This window comes from Giraffa tippelskirchi, chromosome 8 (assembly GCF_054371585.1).
Source record: "Giraffa tippelskirchi isolate mGirTip1 chromosome 8, T2T-mGirTip1v1.2.pri, whole genome shotgun sequence".
Lineage (NCBI taxonomy): Eukaryota > Metazoa > Chordata > Mammalia > Artiodactyla > Giraffidae > Giraffa > Giraffa tippelskirchi.
The window spans coordinates 109,971,451-109,988,607 of record NC_137282.1 but is presented as its reverse complement, the minus strand read 5'-3'; the positions used below and the strand labels follow the sequence as shown (position 1 = coordinate 109,988,607).

Here is a 17,157-nt window from a genome sequence, read left to right as displayed (position 1 = left end):
GGTACTGCCAATTCTTAGACCTATTGGGGATTTCGTGCCTCTCAGCTTTTCCTTGGGCTTCCCTGATAGCTCAGTTGGTAAAGAATCCACCTGCAATGCAGGAGACTCCAGTTCAATTCCTGGGTTGGGAAGATCCCTTGGAGAAGGGATAGGCTACCCACGCCAGTATTCTTGGGCTTCCCTAATTTCTTGGGTCTACTAAGTCATTGCCACTCCTTCAAGGGCTTTTCAGCTGCTAAAAGCACTTGTTATTGTTTCACCTCCTGTCTTCATTTACCTTTTGTTTTTTATTTGTTTGATTCCTTAGTTGTCACTTTAGTGGAATTTATGGAGGAAGTGGAGGCATATGTGTATCTAACCAACTATCTTTAACTGGAAGTTCACTCAGTAATCTGATATATTTATTAAAGAAAAATAGAAGTAACGTTCTACAGAGAAAGCTTCCCTTTTGTGCCTGACGTGTAGAATCTAGGGCTTATCATACATTGCTAAGTGAAATAGAAAATAATGTCTTTATCAGTTCTCTCTAATATCTGATCTGTAGGTTGCATCCTTGATTCACATCCCGGCCATGTTGGCCAGAGGTCCTGTGGCAGTCCCACACCATTGGGCCTATACTAACAATACAAGAGTCTTAGAAAGGGTTTCAGCCTCTCATTTTAGCACTCCGTTCTCTTCACCTACAGCCAGTCACTGAGTAATACCAGGGATGGGAGAGGAGGATCTGAAACTCTAAGAAATGCATTATTTCCCCTCCGTTATGGCATAGCCATGAGTTTGCCCCTCCAGCTGCCCTTCTTGACCTGTCTTTTCCCTGGTCACCTTCACAACTCCAGGACAGAGGGACAAGTACACACTTCAGTAATCCACTAAGGACTGCCCAGTCAATGGAATCAGGAACTAGATTCTGCCAAGTCACTCTTCTCAGAAACCCAGTGGATAAATACATGGCTGCAAGGAGGCAGCTTATCTGCCTCCCATTTGCATTACTTCTTTGGAAGGGGAAGAAGAAGAAGAAGATTTAAAAGTTTTTAAAGCCAAGAGCTCTCAATAGGGTTGATTCTTTGTAGGTGAGTTTACATGTGGGACTTCCAGCTATCTATTGATACTTACATACACATGCAGACACACACACACACACACTCCCCTTAATGCTTTTATGTAGGGCCAATGAGACCTAAATGAGTACCAGGCAAGCCTGTAATGGGAGAGAATCCTCAAAATGGGAATTCCGTAATCTCAAGGCAGTGTTCATGGGATGGGGGAAGGGAGGACTCTTGGCTTGGCAAGCGTGGGATGAAAGTCTGAGTGCACTGACTATGTAGACAGGCCTCAGGATTGCCTATGTGTTTGCTTTTAAAGTACCACCTAGGGACTTCCCTGGCAGTCCAGTGGGTAAGACTCTGTGCTTCCACTGCAGGGGGCGTAGGTTTGATCCCTGGTTGGGGAACTAAGATCCTGCATGCTACATGGCAAGGCCAAAAACACAACAACAACAAAAAAATAAAATACCACCTGGCTGTCTAGTATCTTAAGCTCCACACCCTGGGCATTTGTCAACTTTCGACATTTAATAGCTGTATCCCAGACATATCTCTGGCTCCAGAGCCGAGGCTTGCTTGATTTATGGTTTGGATGATTCACACAAAAACTTCTTGACATTCCTGCTTGGGTATGGAGTGTTGGCAAGAGTTCTCATCTAATGGGGCCTTCCTTTCCCTTTTCCTGCCAGCATGCTCCTGTGTTTCGAATTCAGATTTCTATTACTCAATCTGCTGCAGGGCTCAAGAGCTTGGGAACTGGAGGAATTCCTAAAGGTACAGGGAAGCTGCTCAGGCTTGGACATTAATGATACTGCTTATTTCAGCTACTTGGACAAGTGCCGCAGGCTCCATCCTGCTCTTGCTCCAAGCTTCTTTCAGAGCCAACACCATTTTCTGCATGTGTGTCTTTATACATAATTTTCAGTAAACTTTGCAGGCAGCTGTCTTTCTACAAAGGGGATCATGTGCCGGAAATACAGGAAACCACACAGCCCAGAAACAAAAAGACACTCGAGGTATTGTTTGGAGAACACATGTAAGATGTTAGAAACCACAACATCCTACACCTGTAGCAACATCTACTGCAGATGGGTATGTGCTTTGCAGTCCATTTTAGACTTTCACGCAAATGACTTCTAAGAAACAAACTCAGGCTGCCTTTCTGCCAAGTTCCCTGCTGTAGATGATTACTCCTGAAAGACCGCATACATTACAACTTTACTACCTCTGGAGCAAAGAGGAGACTTTATTTGCAAGGCTTTGCCCAACTCAAGCCAAGGTCATCAACTGAGGTTTCTGTCAGAGCAGTTTTGGCCCCAGAGATTCTGCTTGCTCTTTCAAAGTAAACAGGAGACCCAAACAAACCCTACAGGGCTCGTGCCTAACAAAAAGCAGACCCACTCAGTCACTCACTCACTCCTTTTTGTCCAAAAGTAGCACTTGCCACGTCAATATTAGTTCTAAGAAAAGCACATTAGCTCTGTGAGCTTTAACTCCCTCCTAATTGCGTTTTCTGAGGCTGGACCCAGGGCTCAGTGATAGACTCAAAGAACTCACTGTGTAGCAGGAAACTTTCCATTGACTGGGGTCTGAGCACCTTATCAAACAGAGATTTTATCTTTATTAGTTTCCTATTTAAACCCAAGCTATAAACACCGTAACCATTAACAGTTTCACTGTTCAGAATACATGAATGTTCTTAAAACTGATGACTATCTGCAATTTTGGGCAAGATCCAAGACTATAAACTCTTGTGTGCAATGAGAACCACAAGGGCAGTGAGGCTGGGAGCATCGGGAGTGTTATGTGTGGTTGACTGCCTCTTAGGAGGTATTTTAAAATTAGGGACTCCTTGGGGATTTCTTTCATTTTTGTTTTATTTTGTATTAATTCTGGGTTTTTCTGCCTGAGCCGACTTCTAAACAGGAATACTGGGAAGGCTTGGCGAAAAAGACCCAGAATGTTCTTCTATTAATTTTGTTCCTGGCTAACTTGAGTACCTTGAGCATGTGTGTCTGATGATCAGTTTTCTGAGCTGGTGCTTTATTCCTTTTATGGTGTCATGTGCATTCCTGCGTGCTCAGTGGCTTCCATCATGTCCAACTCTTTGTGATCCCATGGACTGTAGCCTGCCAGGGTCCTCTGTCCATGGAATTCTCCAGGCAAGAATACTGGAGTGGGTTGCCATGCCCTCCTCCACGGTGTTGTGTGAGGACCACATATGTCTCTTTGCAAAATATAAATTGATAAATCTAAGGCTCCTTTTGCCTTTAAAGTGAAGAAGGTTATTAAATTACCCAGTGTATTAATTTATCTGTTGCTATATATCAAATTATCCCCAAACTGAGCAGCTTAAAGCAATAAACACTGTAAATTTTTTTTTATTTTATTGAAGTACAGTTGATTTGCAATGTTGTGTTAATTTCTACTGTACACCAAAGTGATTCAGATATCTTTCTCTCTCCATATATATATATATATATATATATACATGCTTTTTCATATTCTTCTCCATTACGGTTGATCACTGGATAGTGAATATCACTCCCTGTGCTATGTGGTAGGACCTTGTTGTTTACTCCTTTTATATAAAATAGTTTCCATTGAGTCCCAAACTCTCACTCCATCCCTCTCTCATCTCCTTTTTCCCTTGGCAACCACAAGTCTGTTCTCTATGTCGTTGAGTCTGTTTCCCTTTTGTATAAAAGTTCAATTGTCATATTTTAGATTCCATATGTACGTGATATCATATTTGTCTTTCTCTTCCTGACTTACTTCACTTAGTATGATAAGCTTTAGGTCCTTCCATGTTGCTGCAAATGGCATTATTTCATTCTTTTTTATGACTGAGGAGTAGTCCACTATATATACATATACATATATATATGTATAAAAAACATCCTTTTTTATCCATTTGTCTTATAAACAAAAGTGGGGTCTGGCTACTCACTGTTCAAAAGCCATTAAAGAGACAAGGTTGGTGGAAAGGAAAGTTTGCTTTATTTTGGATGCTGGCAACCACGGGGAGGGTAAACTGTTCAAGGGCTGACTCCCCCACAACTGGCAATCAATGGGCAAGAGATTTCATAGACAGGAGGGGGTTACAGGTAAAGACAATACAGTTAGCTTTGATAGTCATCTTAAAATTGGTCATGTGGTGCTCCGACCAGCCTCAGTTGATTGTTTTAGGTACAGTTAGTCTTCAGTTCTAGGGTTGGTCTGTTCCCACTTCTCTGCGGTCAGTTCTTGGAACTGTGGCTATAGTCTACAGTATGCTCATCATGTGGTTAACTTCTTCCACCTGGTAGGGGTTTCCGTATCTATAAGACAGCTCACAGGATATGGCTCAGAATATGATCTATAGCCCATGAAGAAGAACTAAACTATTATTATTTAGTCTTGTTGCACTGTTTTCCTTTGTTTCTGCGTTTTTTCACTTTTCTAATTAAATTTATTCTTTGGCTAAATTTTTTCCACAGACAAAAGGCAGGCAGAGGACAATGGAGGCGAGGGCAGGGCCACAGGGTCCTTCTCCATTTCAATCTGTTGATGGACATTTAGGTTGTAAAACAATAAACACTTATCTCATAATTTCTATGGGTCAAGAACTCAGGATTAGCTTAGCTGGGTGGTTCTGACTCAAGGTCTTTCATAAGGTTGTAGTCAAGTGTTGGCCAGGGTTGCAATCATCAGATGTTTGTCTGGGGCTGGAGGATCTACTTTCAAGATGGCTCACACACATGGATATTGGCAGGAGATTTTGGGTTCTTGACACATGGACCTCTCCATAGGGCTTCTTCAGTGTGTGTGACACACCAACTGGCTTTTTCCAGGGTGAGTGATCCAAGAGAAAGCAAGGCAGAAGCCATGATGCTTTTATGACATAGCCTGGGAAGTCACACATTGTCAGGATATCCTGTTGGTTACACAGGTCAGCCCTATTCATTAATGGAGTGAGCTACACAAAAATGTTAATACCAGGAAGTGAAGATCATTGGGGGCCATCTTGAAGGTTGGTTACCACAAATCAGAACAATATTGGCAAATAACTAAGTGAATTAAAAGTGGTTATTAAGACCATGTTTGAACTCAGCATACTTCAAACATTTTCCCATGCTCCATTCACATCTGTCCTGAGCACAGAGTAGGAATAAAATATTCAAACCTTAGAGTCAGAGAGTAATGGTTACAAATCTGGCTAATTCATGTACTTGTTGAGCCAATATGCCCTCATTTGCAAAATGGATGCAATTCTGTACTTATTTCACAGGTTTATCAGAGACATTAATCAAAAGAACAGTACCTAAGTACTCAATCAATAGGTGGCATTTTTATTGATTATTATTGCTTTCACTATACAATTCAGCTTGAGAGATGAGCTCAAGTGCCCAACGTTTGCATCCTGGCATTCTTGAAACAATAAGTCTGGATATTGCCTAGGTTCAGGTTTGAGGAATACAATGGCTCAGTGACATTATCAAGCATGAAGGTTCTTTTTATCTTTCTTCTCTACCATCCTTGATATTTGTGTTCCATCCTTGATAAGATAACTGCACATGGTAACTGCTTCCACGTGGAGCATCATATCCTCATTCAACTACATACAAATGAAGAAGTCCCCTTCTTTTACTTCTTTTTGATGTGAAGAAAATCTTCCCCCACCCCCAGTAGAATTTTCCTGATAGTTAATTGATCTCAGTTGTGTTAAATGCCTATTTCTAAGCCAATCATGGGCAAAGGGTAAGGAATTACAACATGTTGGCTTAGATTAATCAAGGGTACTCCTTGGAGCTGGGGAAAGGCTTGACTTCTCGGAAGCACATGGTTATATGATGCCTTAAAAAATAAAATGAAAGCAAGATGGAGATGGCTTTGGGGTGAGTCAGCAGCATCTGTTTCAGGGTACAGGGAGATAAAACTTTTAGAATTTTGCATGGCTGAAAATGTCTTAATTTTGTCTGCACACATGAGTAGTTCAGCTGGCTGTAGAATTCTGGACTGGAAATTATTTTTCCTTAGAATTGTAAACACATTGCTCTATTCATTATCTTTTCACTTCTAGTGTTATTTTCGAAGTTTAATGCCATTCTGATTTTTGGTCTGGGACCTGTTTGTCTTTCTGGAAGGGTTTTGGAGTTTCTATTTATTCACAAGTTTCTGAAATTCTGTGAGTATACCTTTTGGTATAAGTCTTTTGTTAGTCTTTGTGCTATGCATTCAACTGGCCCTTCTGTAGTCTAAAGACTTAGTAAGTTCTGGGAAATTTTCTTGTACTGTTTCTTGGAAAAAAAAAAATCCCCCTCTATTATCTCTGTACTTTCTTCCTGGAATTTAATTTGAGTGTAGGATTTCCTGCATTGATCTTCTAGTTTTCTTATCTTTCCTCCCCCTATTTTCCATCTGTCTTTTTGTTCTTTTCTGAAAAAGTCTTCAACTTCATCTTAACTCTCTTTTACTGAATTTATTTTTGCTACCCTATTTTTAATTTTTATAATTTCTTTCTTGTTCTTTTAATGTTTCATTTTTAGAGCATCCTTTTTACGTTTTCTGGATGCAATACCTTTTCTCGTCTCTACAAGGATTTTACTTGGAAGATTTGTGCGTGTGTGTGTGTGTGAACATTTAAAAAGTTCTCTAACTCTTCTCAGCTACTTAGTTTTCCAATTTGGTTTCTGTCTTTTGTTAAGTAACTTCTTTAAAATATCTAGTGACTCTTCTTCACATTTTTACATATAAAAGAAAAAAGCACTTTACTCACTTCACTGTCTGCTCATAAGATACATCTTAACAGAGCAGACAGGAATGCCAGAGGCCTAATGACATTATGATGTAGTGCTCCCAGGTGAAATTGAGAGCAGTCATTGCTAATGTTTATTAAGTGAGTGTTATTTTATCTAATCCTCATAACTCTGTGATCTATGTATTATTACCATCCTCATTTTGCAGGTGAGGAAACTGAAGCTCATAGGGTTATACCATCTGTCCAAGGAGTGAGGAACATGAGCTCTAAATCATAATACCATACTACCTCTTAGTAGGTGAAATTTGTCCTTAGCATGGCCCACTTTCCCTCTCTCTCCTGGGCCCACTATTGAGTGTTCTTGCTTCCTAATTCTTTGGTGCCTTCCTGGTTTTCTTAGGTATCCTTACTTTGTCTTGATGCCCATTCCCTATTATTTTTCAAGATCCTCTGCCTTCCTATATTTCTTTCCCCCCTCTCCATTTCTCCTCCTACAATCAAAATGTCAATTTCTTAAATGGCACTATCTCAATCTGGCTTCAGAAGAAAAACAAATATATTGACATATCTCAGAATGAACACCCACCACTACCACTCCAATAACTAGCCTTTTAGAGGGGACTGGATCAGTTCTAATTAGTTGTGGAGTCAACATAGGTAACATTTCTTGATCCAGCACTGCACTGGAGGACAACAGAGACAATTGGTCTTGCTCATTGTTCCTAATGTGTTAAATTTTTAGTTGAGGAGACAGTTTGCCAAAAAGATAATCATAGTACATCAAGTAATTGTACGCTACTCTGTGAGATATTGAACCTTTAAAGACAGTGACTGCTTGACATCATAAAGGCAACTTGACCTTCCAAGTACACTGAAGTTTCAGAGGAAGGTGTGGACTCAGGGCAGCAAAGTCTGCAAGGGATGGTGCCCAGAAAATGCTTAGAGGGATGTGTGTGGAATCTAGAGAAGGGACAATGATGAGTAACTGGGGTGTCATGAGAGGTGGCCTAGGGCTATCCTTACTCAGGTCATCAGAAGAAAAGGGGTCTGTGGCAGAGTGCTCTTTGAAGCAAGGATGAGGAAGATGCAGAAGTAACAGATGATTCAAGGTAAATGTCACACCAGTTGCTCCCAACTTTGGTTCTCAACAGCAACAAAGCTGCAGAAAAAGAGGGCTTCTTCTTCAGAGCATGTCTCTTCTGAACTTTTGAATGTTTTTTTAGATGAAAATGCTTTCTTTCAGGCTTTCCAGGTGGCTCAATGGGTAAAGAATCCATATGCCAATGCAGGAGATGCAGGAGACGAGGGTCCCATCTTTGGGTGGGGAAGATCCCCTAGAGGAGGAAATGGCAACCCACTCCAGTATTTTTGCCTGGAAAATCCCTTGGACAGAGTCTGGAAGGCTACAGTCCATAGGGTCGCAGAGTCCGACAAGACTGAGCATGCACGCACGCTTTCTTTTAATATACCTGTAAAATCTGGAAGAAATACGATAAATCAATGTCTCAAGCTTTATCAGCTTCAAATTTAATCATGTTTCTTGAACCGAATTCCTCATAGTGTTTAAAGAGCAGTAAGAGAGCAGACCTTCAGTCAGTTTTCAAGACTTCGGATGAACTAGCAGATAGATCTTCATTCAAAACAAACAAATCCCTTTTCAACTTTAATCTTTGACTTTCAAAACCGAGCACCAGCCGCAGATCGAAAAACGCCTTCCGTGCTGGCCTTCCCGACCCCTGCTGCTGGGAGTAGGTCCTGAGTCCCTCTCGGCGCGTGCTCGGAGTCTCGGGTCCTCGGTGTTCAGGAGGCGCCGATTCGAGGCCGCCGCTCTAGGCGCCGCAAAGACACCGAAGGGTCTCCAAGCCGCAACCCAACGACCCGTGTTGAGCACGTCTGGCCTGTGCGGCTGGGATGTTAACTGTGGGGTGTGTATTTTTGGAAGAAAGCAAGACAGACGTTTCTCACAGAGTGGCAGGTCACTCGGCGCGGCCTGCGCCCTCAGGGCCGGTGGGAGAAGGCGCGTGGAGAACTGAGCGCGGCCCCGCGCGGGCCTCGACGTCCCCGGCCGCAGGGACGCCAGGCAGCCTCTGCACTCGTGTGGGGACGCCCCTCCCCAGCGGCCCCCAGCTCATTTTCCACTCGGCTGCTTCCCGGCCGAGCTGTAAACCCAACCTGACGTGGGCTCATTAATTTGGCAGCGACTGGAAGCCTGGGCCAGGGCGGCGCACCCGGGAGGCCTTTGTGCGCTCAGGGTCAGGTCAGAGGGCAACCGAAACACGGCTGAACCCTGCACGCGGATCCTGGGCGCGGGGCGGCGCGGCCCGAGCCGCTTCCTCCCGCCTGGCCGCCCAGCCAGCGCGGCTTCCGGAGCCCGGGAGCGCGGTGACCCGGGCCCAGCGCAGCGCCGGGCGGAGCCGGGAGCCGGCGCGCCCCGCCCGGCCTCTCTCCTCCAGCCCCGTCCGGGTGTTCTCTGGGAGGGTCTCGGGCGGGCTGGGCGCGCCGGCTCCTAGGCTTCCCGCCTCGGAGATTCAGTCTCCTGCCTGGGAGACTCCCTTGAGTTTCCGCGCCCCGCACCACCCCGGAGGCGCCGGCCCGGCCCGGAACTCAGAGCTTGCCGCCGACTCCGGGGAGAGCCCGCCCGGCCTCTGCCCCCGAAGCCCTGGGGCCGGGTATTGTGGCCTCTCCGGAGTTTTCTTGGGGATTTCGGCCCGGCGCCCGCGACGCCAGGCTCCGTGTTCTTCACGCACATGGTGCAGCCCTGACTTAATCGGCTGGCATCGAAGGCAGCCTCGTGAGCCTTTGTTTCCTCGCTCGAGCGGCCGAGGCGTGCATGCGTGAGGAGGGACGCACAGGTCCGGGCGGGGAGAGGAGACCGTGGCCCCTCTCGGGGCTCGCGGTCTAATTCCCCCGCGTGCTCCTTGGACCCACCAGGCTGGCAAGGGGCCTGCCAGATTTCCTTTCCCTCCTCCAGTTTTCCCGACGGGCGAGTTCAGACTTCGAAACCCCAGAGCCCGGATCACCAACCCAACTGTTCAGTCCTTCCCAAGGGCCTGCAACCCGGTGGCCTGGGGGGCTGGGGAGTGGGGGCGGGGCAGAAGGGTGGCTCTGTTTTTCACAAGTGACTCCAGCACAGATTAATTCTAGTAAGTTTCTCAGAAACAGAGCGGCTTCCTTCTGTGCCTTTAGGTGACTTTTGTGACATTTAGCAGCAAAGAAAACTATTTCCTCTGCCATTCAGAGCTAACCACGTGTAATTGGCCCAGAAGTCTGTTGTATTTTGGGAAACTGTTTGCGATATCCCATCTGTTTTCATCTCGCGGTTCAAACGAGTCTGTGTTTACCCTTCTGTCGGGGAAATTGGTTTACATGCGTAGCAATTTCAGTGCGACACCGAAATATTCCCTTGAACTAACGCTACGGGTCGGACAGGCTTTGTACTGCTAATAACCCTCCATTACGTCTGTCAGGAGACATTTACACAGCTTCTCGGTCGGTCCCCCATAAAGGAAATTTAGATCCTAGGTTTATCTTACTTATTTGAAAACCAACTGGTCTCCGGCAGTGGCCAGAGACGCAGACGCACGGGTCGAAGGAGGCGGCGGGGCAGCCCGGGAGCAATCGGGTCGTGGTGGGCAAAGCTCTGACGTGTCCTGGCGTTTGTGGGGTGGGCTAGGCTACGCTGACACTGAACGACCCCCGCAGCAGCTCCCTCCTTCCACCCCGCAGACTCGTTTGCGTCTCTCGATCCGCAGCTTCCCGCCCAGCTCCCTGCGTGTTTCGCGGATTGAGGCTGGATTGGAGGCGTAGGCGGCTCCGTCTAGTCGTTTCGGGAGCCGCAGGGAGATGGTTCCGGGCTCCCAGAGGAACACGGTTTCTTCCCAGGGCCGGGGCGAGAAAAGGGACCCAGTCAATGGAGCTTGAAGCGCCGGCCGGCATTGGTGCGGGTGGGTGGCGATCTCGGGGTTTAGGCCCGCCGGCAGCCGTGAGGTGGCCTCGGAACAGGCTCCGCAGCCCGGGAGAGTGCGCTGGAGTCGCGCCCCGGTTGTCCTGGGGCTGAGTAATTGGAGAAATTGCTCAGAAGTAGTGTCGGCTGCCCTGGCTGAGAGGCCCGTAATCAGCCCTTGGCATGTGTGCAAATGCTGATTTTGCGGGTGTTACTTAATCCACGCTGGCGGTGAAAAGCCTCGGGTTGGTGGCAGGCTCACCTCCCAGCGCCAGGCTTCTCGGTCTGGTCTGGGGAGCAGGACGTGGGGTGGGGTGACCGGGTGAGGGTGCGAGTCTGACGTTGGGGCTTCTTTGGCGCACGGATTGAGGACTGAAAAAAAGAATGTGAAAACGAAGCTGCTGACAGACGTCTGCCGCCTTTATTTGGGCTATTGTCCCAGGGTCCTGGTAGAAATTAGCCATTGCCTCTGCATCCCATGCTAACTTACTCTTTCAAGGGGAGGACTAGTTGGTAGAGGAAAAAACGGTAGTGATTTACACACAGTACAAAATGTGGCCGAGGTCGACTTGAAGAACGTACAAGAAGAGCAATATTCATTGATCATTAAACCTCCGCACCAGAGTCTGTGGAAGGCCGTAAGATCAATAAAGGGCTCATCTACAAAGGAAGACCCAAATTTTAGTCCTAGCGGTTAAAGTGACCTTTGTTAATTCCATTAGGGCAGAGACCCTCTCCTGGGTAAATGCAGATAAGGCCAGAACCCATGTCTCCACAGATAAAGTGTCCATCTTTTCCAAAGTTGAAAGGAAAAAGCTCCCACACAACCCTCATGATAACCAGCCGCCAGTTCCCTGTACTACCCTCCATTCCTTGTGTCATTTGACTTACTATCACACTGGCAATGAGTAATTTAAAAAAGCAAGATATTCTGGGAGAAAAGGAATGAAAATTCCAACCTACTTCATCCCTTATATTTCAAAAGGCAAATAATCCATTAACTCATGACTGTACTTCTTCCCACCCCCTCCAACAAAGGAGTGAGAACTTAAATTTATGTAACAACTTGGCTTTGGTCTCAATTATAAGGGGCAGTCTCTCTTTTCAGATCCTTGAGCACTTTATTTTGTGGCCTTTCCAGTACTTTCTACTGAAAACAAATCTACAGAGGATGTGAAAGGATCCTAGGTATAGAAGCTAGTTTTAGTCAATTGGTGAAGACAAATTGGAAGGTTTGTCCTGAAAAGTAATAATTTTAAGGTTAAAATTATACTTTTTTATTCATAGTTAGCATAGCCACAAAGTATGAAGAAAGAAACAGAATTATCTCAGAATATAGTAAAGACAAGGTGTTAATTTAATAGTTTTCTTTGTAGAGGCCGGCTCTGCCTTATTGTCATTCTTGATATTTGCTTTCCTTTGTCCGCCTTAGGCATCTAGTACAGCTGACAAAAACTGACACCAAAGAGAGTCCTCACACAATTTGTTTTTGAGAGACTGCTATTTGCTTAGCACTAGCAATAATGAAGGATATGACACGAACAGATATGTTCCCTGCCCTTTTGGAACCTCTGATTTGCTTAGGGAGAAAAGACCTAGAAAATTTACGGTATTCATGTCCCTTAAAGAGATAGGAAGGGCTGCACAGTGTTGCTGAGGGGACAAAATGAGGGGAGCAGCAGTTAGAACATGAAGAACGTCACAGTTCACAGGAATCTTTTCGGGGTCATCCAAGTGGTCTTCGGGTCATGTGGGAGACAAAACTGGATGAGCAGATTGGGAAGCTAGTATCCAGATGGGGCCTGGCTCAGCTTTGCACTTTTTCCCCTGACCCTTCTGCACCTGCAGTGGGCACTGGAAACAAGGACAAATCTAGAATTCATGGTGTGTGTCTGCCTTTGTAGGGGTGAGTTGGACAGGGCAAGGCCAAATACATTATCTGATCATTCTTTATCTGTGGGGATGTTAGGGAGCTCCATTTCCTAGCTGTTGACCCAGAGCCACTTACCTTGCTACCTGCATGGATAGGATGCCCAAATGTAACATCAGGAAAAGAAACTAACTGGATTATGAGCTAAAAAGTCATGTAACTTTTTTTTTTTTCCTGCCAGGATCTCAGCAGCTGTGTTGACAAACATGGCCCGATAAGACTGCCACCATCACAGGATGAATCTAAAGGACTTAATTGCCTGTGAGTAATTTACAGAAAGTACCTGAAATTTGGTATGTGATTGGAAAGAATAATCACAGTGGCACATCAATTGCATTTCTAATCATTTTAGAGACCATATTTACCTGGTTGGTGTTTGAAAGCAAAATAATTTTCTCTGCTTGAGAAACATGTTTGATTCTGTTCCTCCACATGCATTTATTTGGGAGAGTTAAAAACACATCCAGATAGAGTTGCTGTTTTGATTTTGCTCCCCCATCCCCCTCCCCTGCCCCCCTCCACCAAAACCTACACTTTGTCTGGTTTGATTTTTCAGACCACACACACAGAGGACTGAATGTTCCATAAGTGATTGTAGTCTTATCAGCTCTGTAGTTGGCAGAAGACTTGATCTTTGGCCACTTGCCTCTTCATGTTATTGCTCTGTGGGAAGAGGTGCCCCCGTCCCTTAATAATACGGGATGTGGTAGGATGACCCTCATGGCCCATCAGCTCTGTCATTTAAAACATAGCTAGTTTAAGTCCAGTTGGTCTGAAACCTGCTTTCTTCAGATCTTGCCCAAGATTTTAACCATAATCATCCGCAATGAGCGTATGCTGTCAGATCTACCAACCCGTGCCGTGCCAGAAGGCTGGGGCCTAGGCTGTGGTCAGTACCATGGCCTGGAAGAGCCTGGAGGAGCCCTTTGGGTGACATACCTTTTGGCACTTCCCTAATCACTCCATTTCGCCCTCCCCATCTGAGGGCTAAAAGCCCCACCTGCCCCTAAAATACCTGAAACAAAATACACATTTAGAAACTTTTGTTCACCTGTAAATGGTTAAATTTTTTCCCATGAATGAAATCATCAAGTACTTAGTTTTTATTTCCTACTTGAATGGGTATTCATGGGTGCATGGAAATCTTGCCCAGCACACAGAGCATTTAGCAGTCAGTTTCTTCTCCTTTGGAAAACCACCTATGCACGTTTTCAGAGATGAGCAGGGAGACCCGGAGCAAGTTCCTGTGCAGCCAGTGAGGCCCCAGCTAGTGGATGCCAGGCTCCTGGCAGAGCGGTGGATGAGGTAGGTAGAGGCAGTGGATGGGGAAGGGGAGGAAGATTGGTATGTGATCTAGAAAGTCTAGATTCTGATTTTCTTAGCTGGTTCTGACTATGGTATCCTATGCTGGTAGCCCTTCAGATGTGGTAAAGATTATGAGTATTGGGTGAAAAAGAACAAAAAGCCACTTTAAAAAAAACAACTCAAAAAGAAAAAAATTATCATGCTTGTTTTGATTCTAGTAGAGCAACAATCATACATAAATAAGATATAACATAGTTATTCCTAATGCATGTATATTTTTCCATCTATATTTCTTCCCTCTAGATACCCAAATAAAATATAAAATCAAAGTCAGCATTTACCATTTATCATATCAGTTCTGTATACTAATTTTTCCTTAAAATATACAGAATTTTTATTCTATGGACTTCTTTTGGGGCATAAAACTCACTTTACATTCTGAAAAACATTTTAAGTTGTTTCTTTAGCCAAGTTAGCTTTGCCCATTTTATTAACTGCACTTTTATACATTTGTTTATTTTTGTGATTTATAAAAATGTCCTCATCATTTTAATAGTCACCCCTGGGTGCATAGGCAATGGTTTAGAAAACTTCCAAAATATGGTAATACCACTATAGCAAAACACCATTACAGCAACAGAAAGCACAAACCCACTGAACATGAGCCCAGAACAACATTCCTCCAACTATCTGGGGAAAATAAACCAAAAAGAGCTATCTTTCATCATGCCTGAAAGGTCAACTAACCAGGGCTCTCAGGAGAACAGAGGAATGGTATTTTACAGAGGAGGGCCCCTTATGGAAGACCCTCTGCTTCCAGCTCCCTAGAAATGCACTGCAGGGTGGGGTATGGAGACTGAGCTCATTCGAAAAGCTCAGGAAGGAAGCAACAGAGAGCCTGTCCTACCTCCTGTGGCTATCTGGGGCTGCACGGGCGAATAGTCACATGTGGTCCATTAGAGCCGATGACCACTCTCGTTCCAGGTGTGAGGTCGGAGCTCATTTTTTTTTAGTTATTGTTATTTAGGGCTAATAAAGGGCTAAAGGAAAGATTCTTCCTTCGTGTTGTAGCATCATGATACAGAGATGGATTTTGAGTCCCAGCTGTGATTTTTTTCGACTTTTTATTTTATATTGGAGTACATTTAACACTGTTGTGTTAATTTCAGGTGTACAACAAAGTGATTCAGTTATACATACAGATGTGTCTATTCTTTTTCAAATTCTTTTCCCAGTTAGGTTGTTACAGAATAGTGAGCAGAGTTCCCAGTGGTATACAGTAGGTCCTTGTTGATGTCCATTTTAAATACAGCAGTGTGCACGTCAGTCCCAAACTCCCTAGCTATCCCTCCCTCCCTTCCCCTCTGGTAACCATAAGTTCATTCTCTAAGTCTGTGAATCTGTTTTGTAAATAAGTTCATTTTTATCATTTTTTAAGATTCTTCATAATAGCAATGTCATACAATATTTCTCTTTCTCTGTCTGACTTATTTCACTTGGTAGGAAAATCTCTAGGTCCACCCATGCATCGCTGTTTACACTAGCTAAGACATGGAAGCAACCTAAATATCCATTGACAGAGGAATGGATAAAGAACATGTGGTATATATATACAATGGAATATAGCTCAGCCATAAAAAGAATGCAATAATGTCATTTGCAGCAACCAGCTGTGATTTTTACTAGATGTTTGATCTTGGGTAAGTCACAAAGTTTCTCTTGGATTTTAAGTATGTCTCAATGTTAGAGACAACAGTGATGATGGCTTCTCCGAGTCGATAAGAGAATTAAATGAACTAACCTGTGTGAAAGCACCAGAGTCATATGTTGAAAGTGCTCTGTATGAGACTGTACTGCTGCCCCAATTTTTTCTTGAGTCTCAGTCATCTAGACTCTCTATTTGTCTTTACTTATGTGTAGCAAGCCTTTGCTGTTGTGAATTGGATCTGAGCAAATGCCTAAAGAACCCAGAGAAGGGAAGGGTAGCCAGTCTGAGCAAATGGCCCCATGTTGCACTGTGTCTGACAGCACTAGGCATGCAAATAAACACTGAGTCACCTGGGGGTGCAACACAGATTCTGGCAGAGCCTGGAGTGAAAGAAAGTGCAATGGAGCCGAAGGAAAGATGAAGGGGACTAGAGGATGTTCAGATGACTTTTGGCAGCCGTGTGGGAAGCAGTGTGGGGTCTTCATTTTTCACTTGTGATTTTTCACCACCTTCGGCTCTTCTATTTGTGTTTTCCCTCTTCCTACTGCTTCTTGAGTGGGACCAAGGGGTTATTCTGAGTTCTGTAGACCCTCAGGGGATCTTGCATTAATTAGACCAGGGATGCTCTTGGTTGGGATGAACCCATGGGCGATGGACTCAATGGACAATGCTTGATTTCTGGTTTTTATGAAATCAACAAGAAATGAAAAATGGAGCATAAAATATTAAATGCCCTGTTGGTTTCTAGTTAATCCAATAATCTCATTCTTCATGCTACTATAGATCCAGAATGATACCACCATTATTTGAAGAGATGGAGAATAAATACTAACAACTTCCCAAAACATTGCAGGGCTCTACAGTTTCCTTGAAACCTCCTTTTCGTTTGTGGATGGACTTGAACTTGACAGACCATGGAGCGTCATTGAGCATGCCCACTTTCATAGCAGTCTGAGCTTCATAGGCCTTGAGCTTATGGCATCCCTTCATGGTGGACATGGCGAAAAGTGTCGGACATGCCATTTTAGACTGAGCTCTGATCTCCAGACTGTGAGTAGTATAATTCATATCCTCCATGTAGCTTTGCCATTGACAGTTATTAGCCGAAAGCGTTGCTGCCAACACAAGTTTTGAGTAGATTGTGGTATAAACAGATTTCCTCTTTACACATTCTAATCAGTGCGGAAGGATTGTTTTTATTGAAACCGTATCTCAGCCTGTTTCTCCACACATGTAGGCACACATGTACAGAGTTTAAATTGTATTTATGGTTGGTAAATGTTCTAATTATGGAGCTGCATGTGTTCAGAGGGGAAAATTAAATCAGTGAACGTGGGAGGCCAAGATGCCCTTCCGCTCTGGTTTAGGTTCTTTATGGTTTTAGGCTTTGAGAAATCAATGCTGTGAAATGGTGGGTGACAATCCAGGAAGACATTTGATTCCTGACTGATTTATAGTGTTATCTATAGATTTTTTTTTCTTGATGAG

General features: G+C 44.4%; 2 long non-coding RNA genes across 2 annotated transcripts; one reads left to right on the top strand and one right to left on the bottom strand.

Annotated features, from left to right (window-relative positions):
* Nucleotides 1-5,361: 5,361 nt before the first annotated feature.
* On the bottom strand, nt 5,362-8,901 carry LOC145516593 (uncharacterized). The gene is made up of 2 exons (XR_014061529.1): nt 8,371-8,901; nt 5,362-8,261 (listed from the first exon to the last, which is right to left on the bottom strand). It is a non-coding gene; the product is annotated as an uncharacterized LOC145516593 (long non-coding RNA).
* Nucleotides 8,902-11,044: 2,143 nt separating this feature from the next.
* On the top strand, nt 11,045-16,842 carry LOC145516592 (uncharacterized). The gene is made up of 3 exons (XR_014061528.1): nt 11,045-12,917; nt 13,872-13,961; nt 16,523-16,842. It is a non-coding gene; the product is annotated as an uncharacterized LOC145516592 (long non-coding RNA).
* The last annotated feature ends 315 nt before the right edge of the window (nt 16,843-17,157 follow it).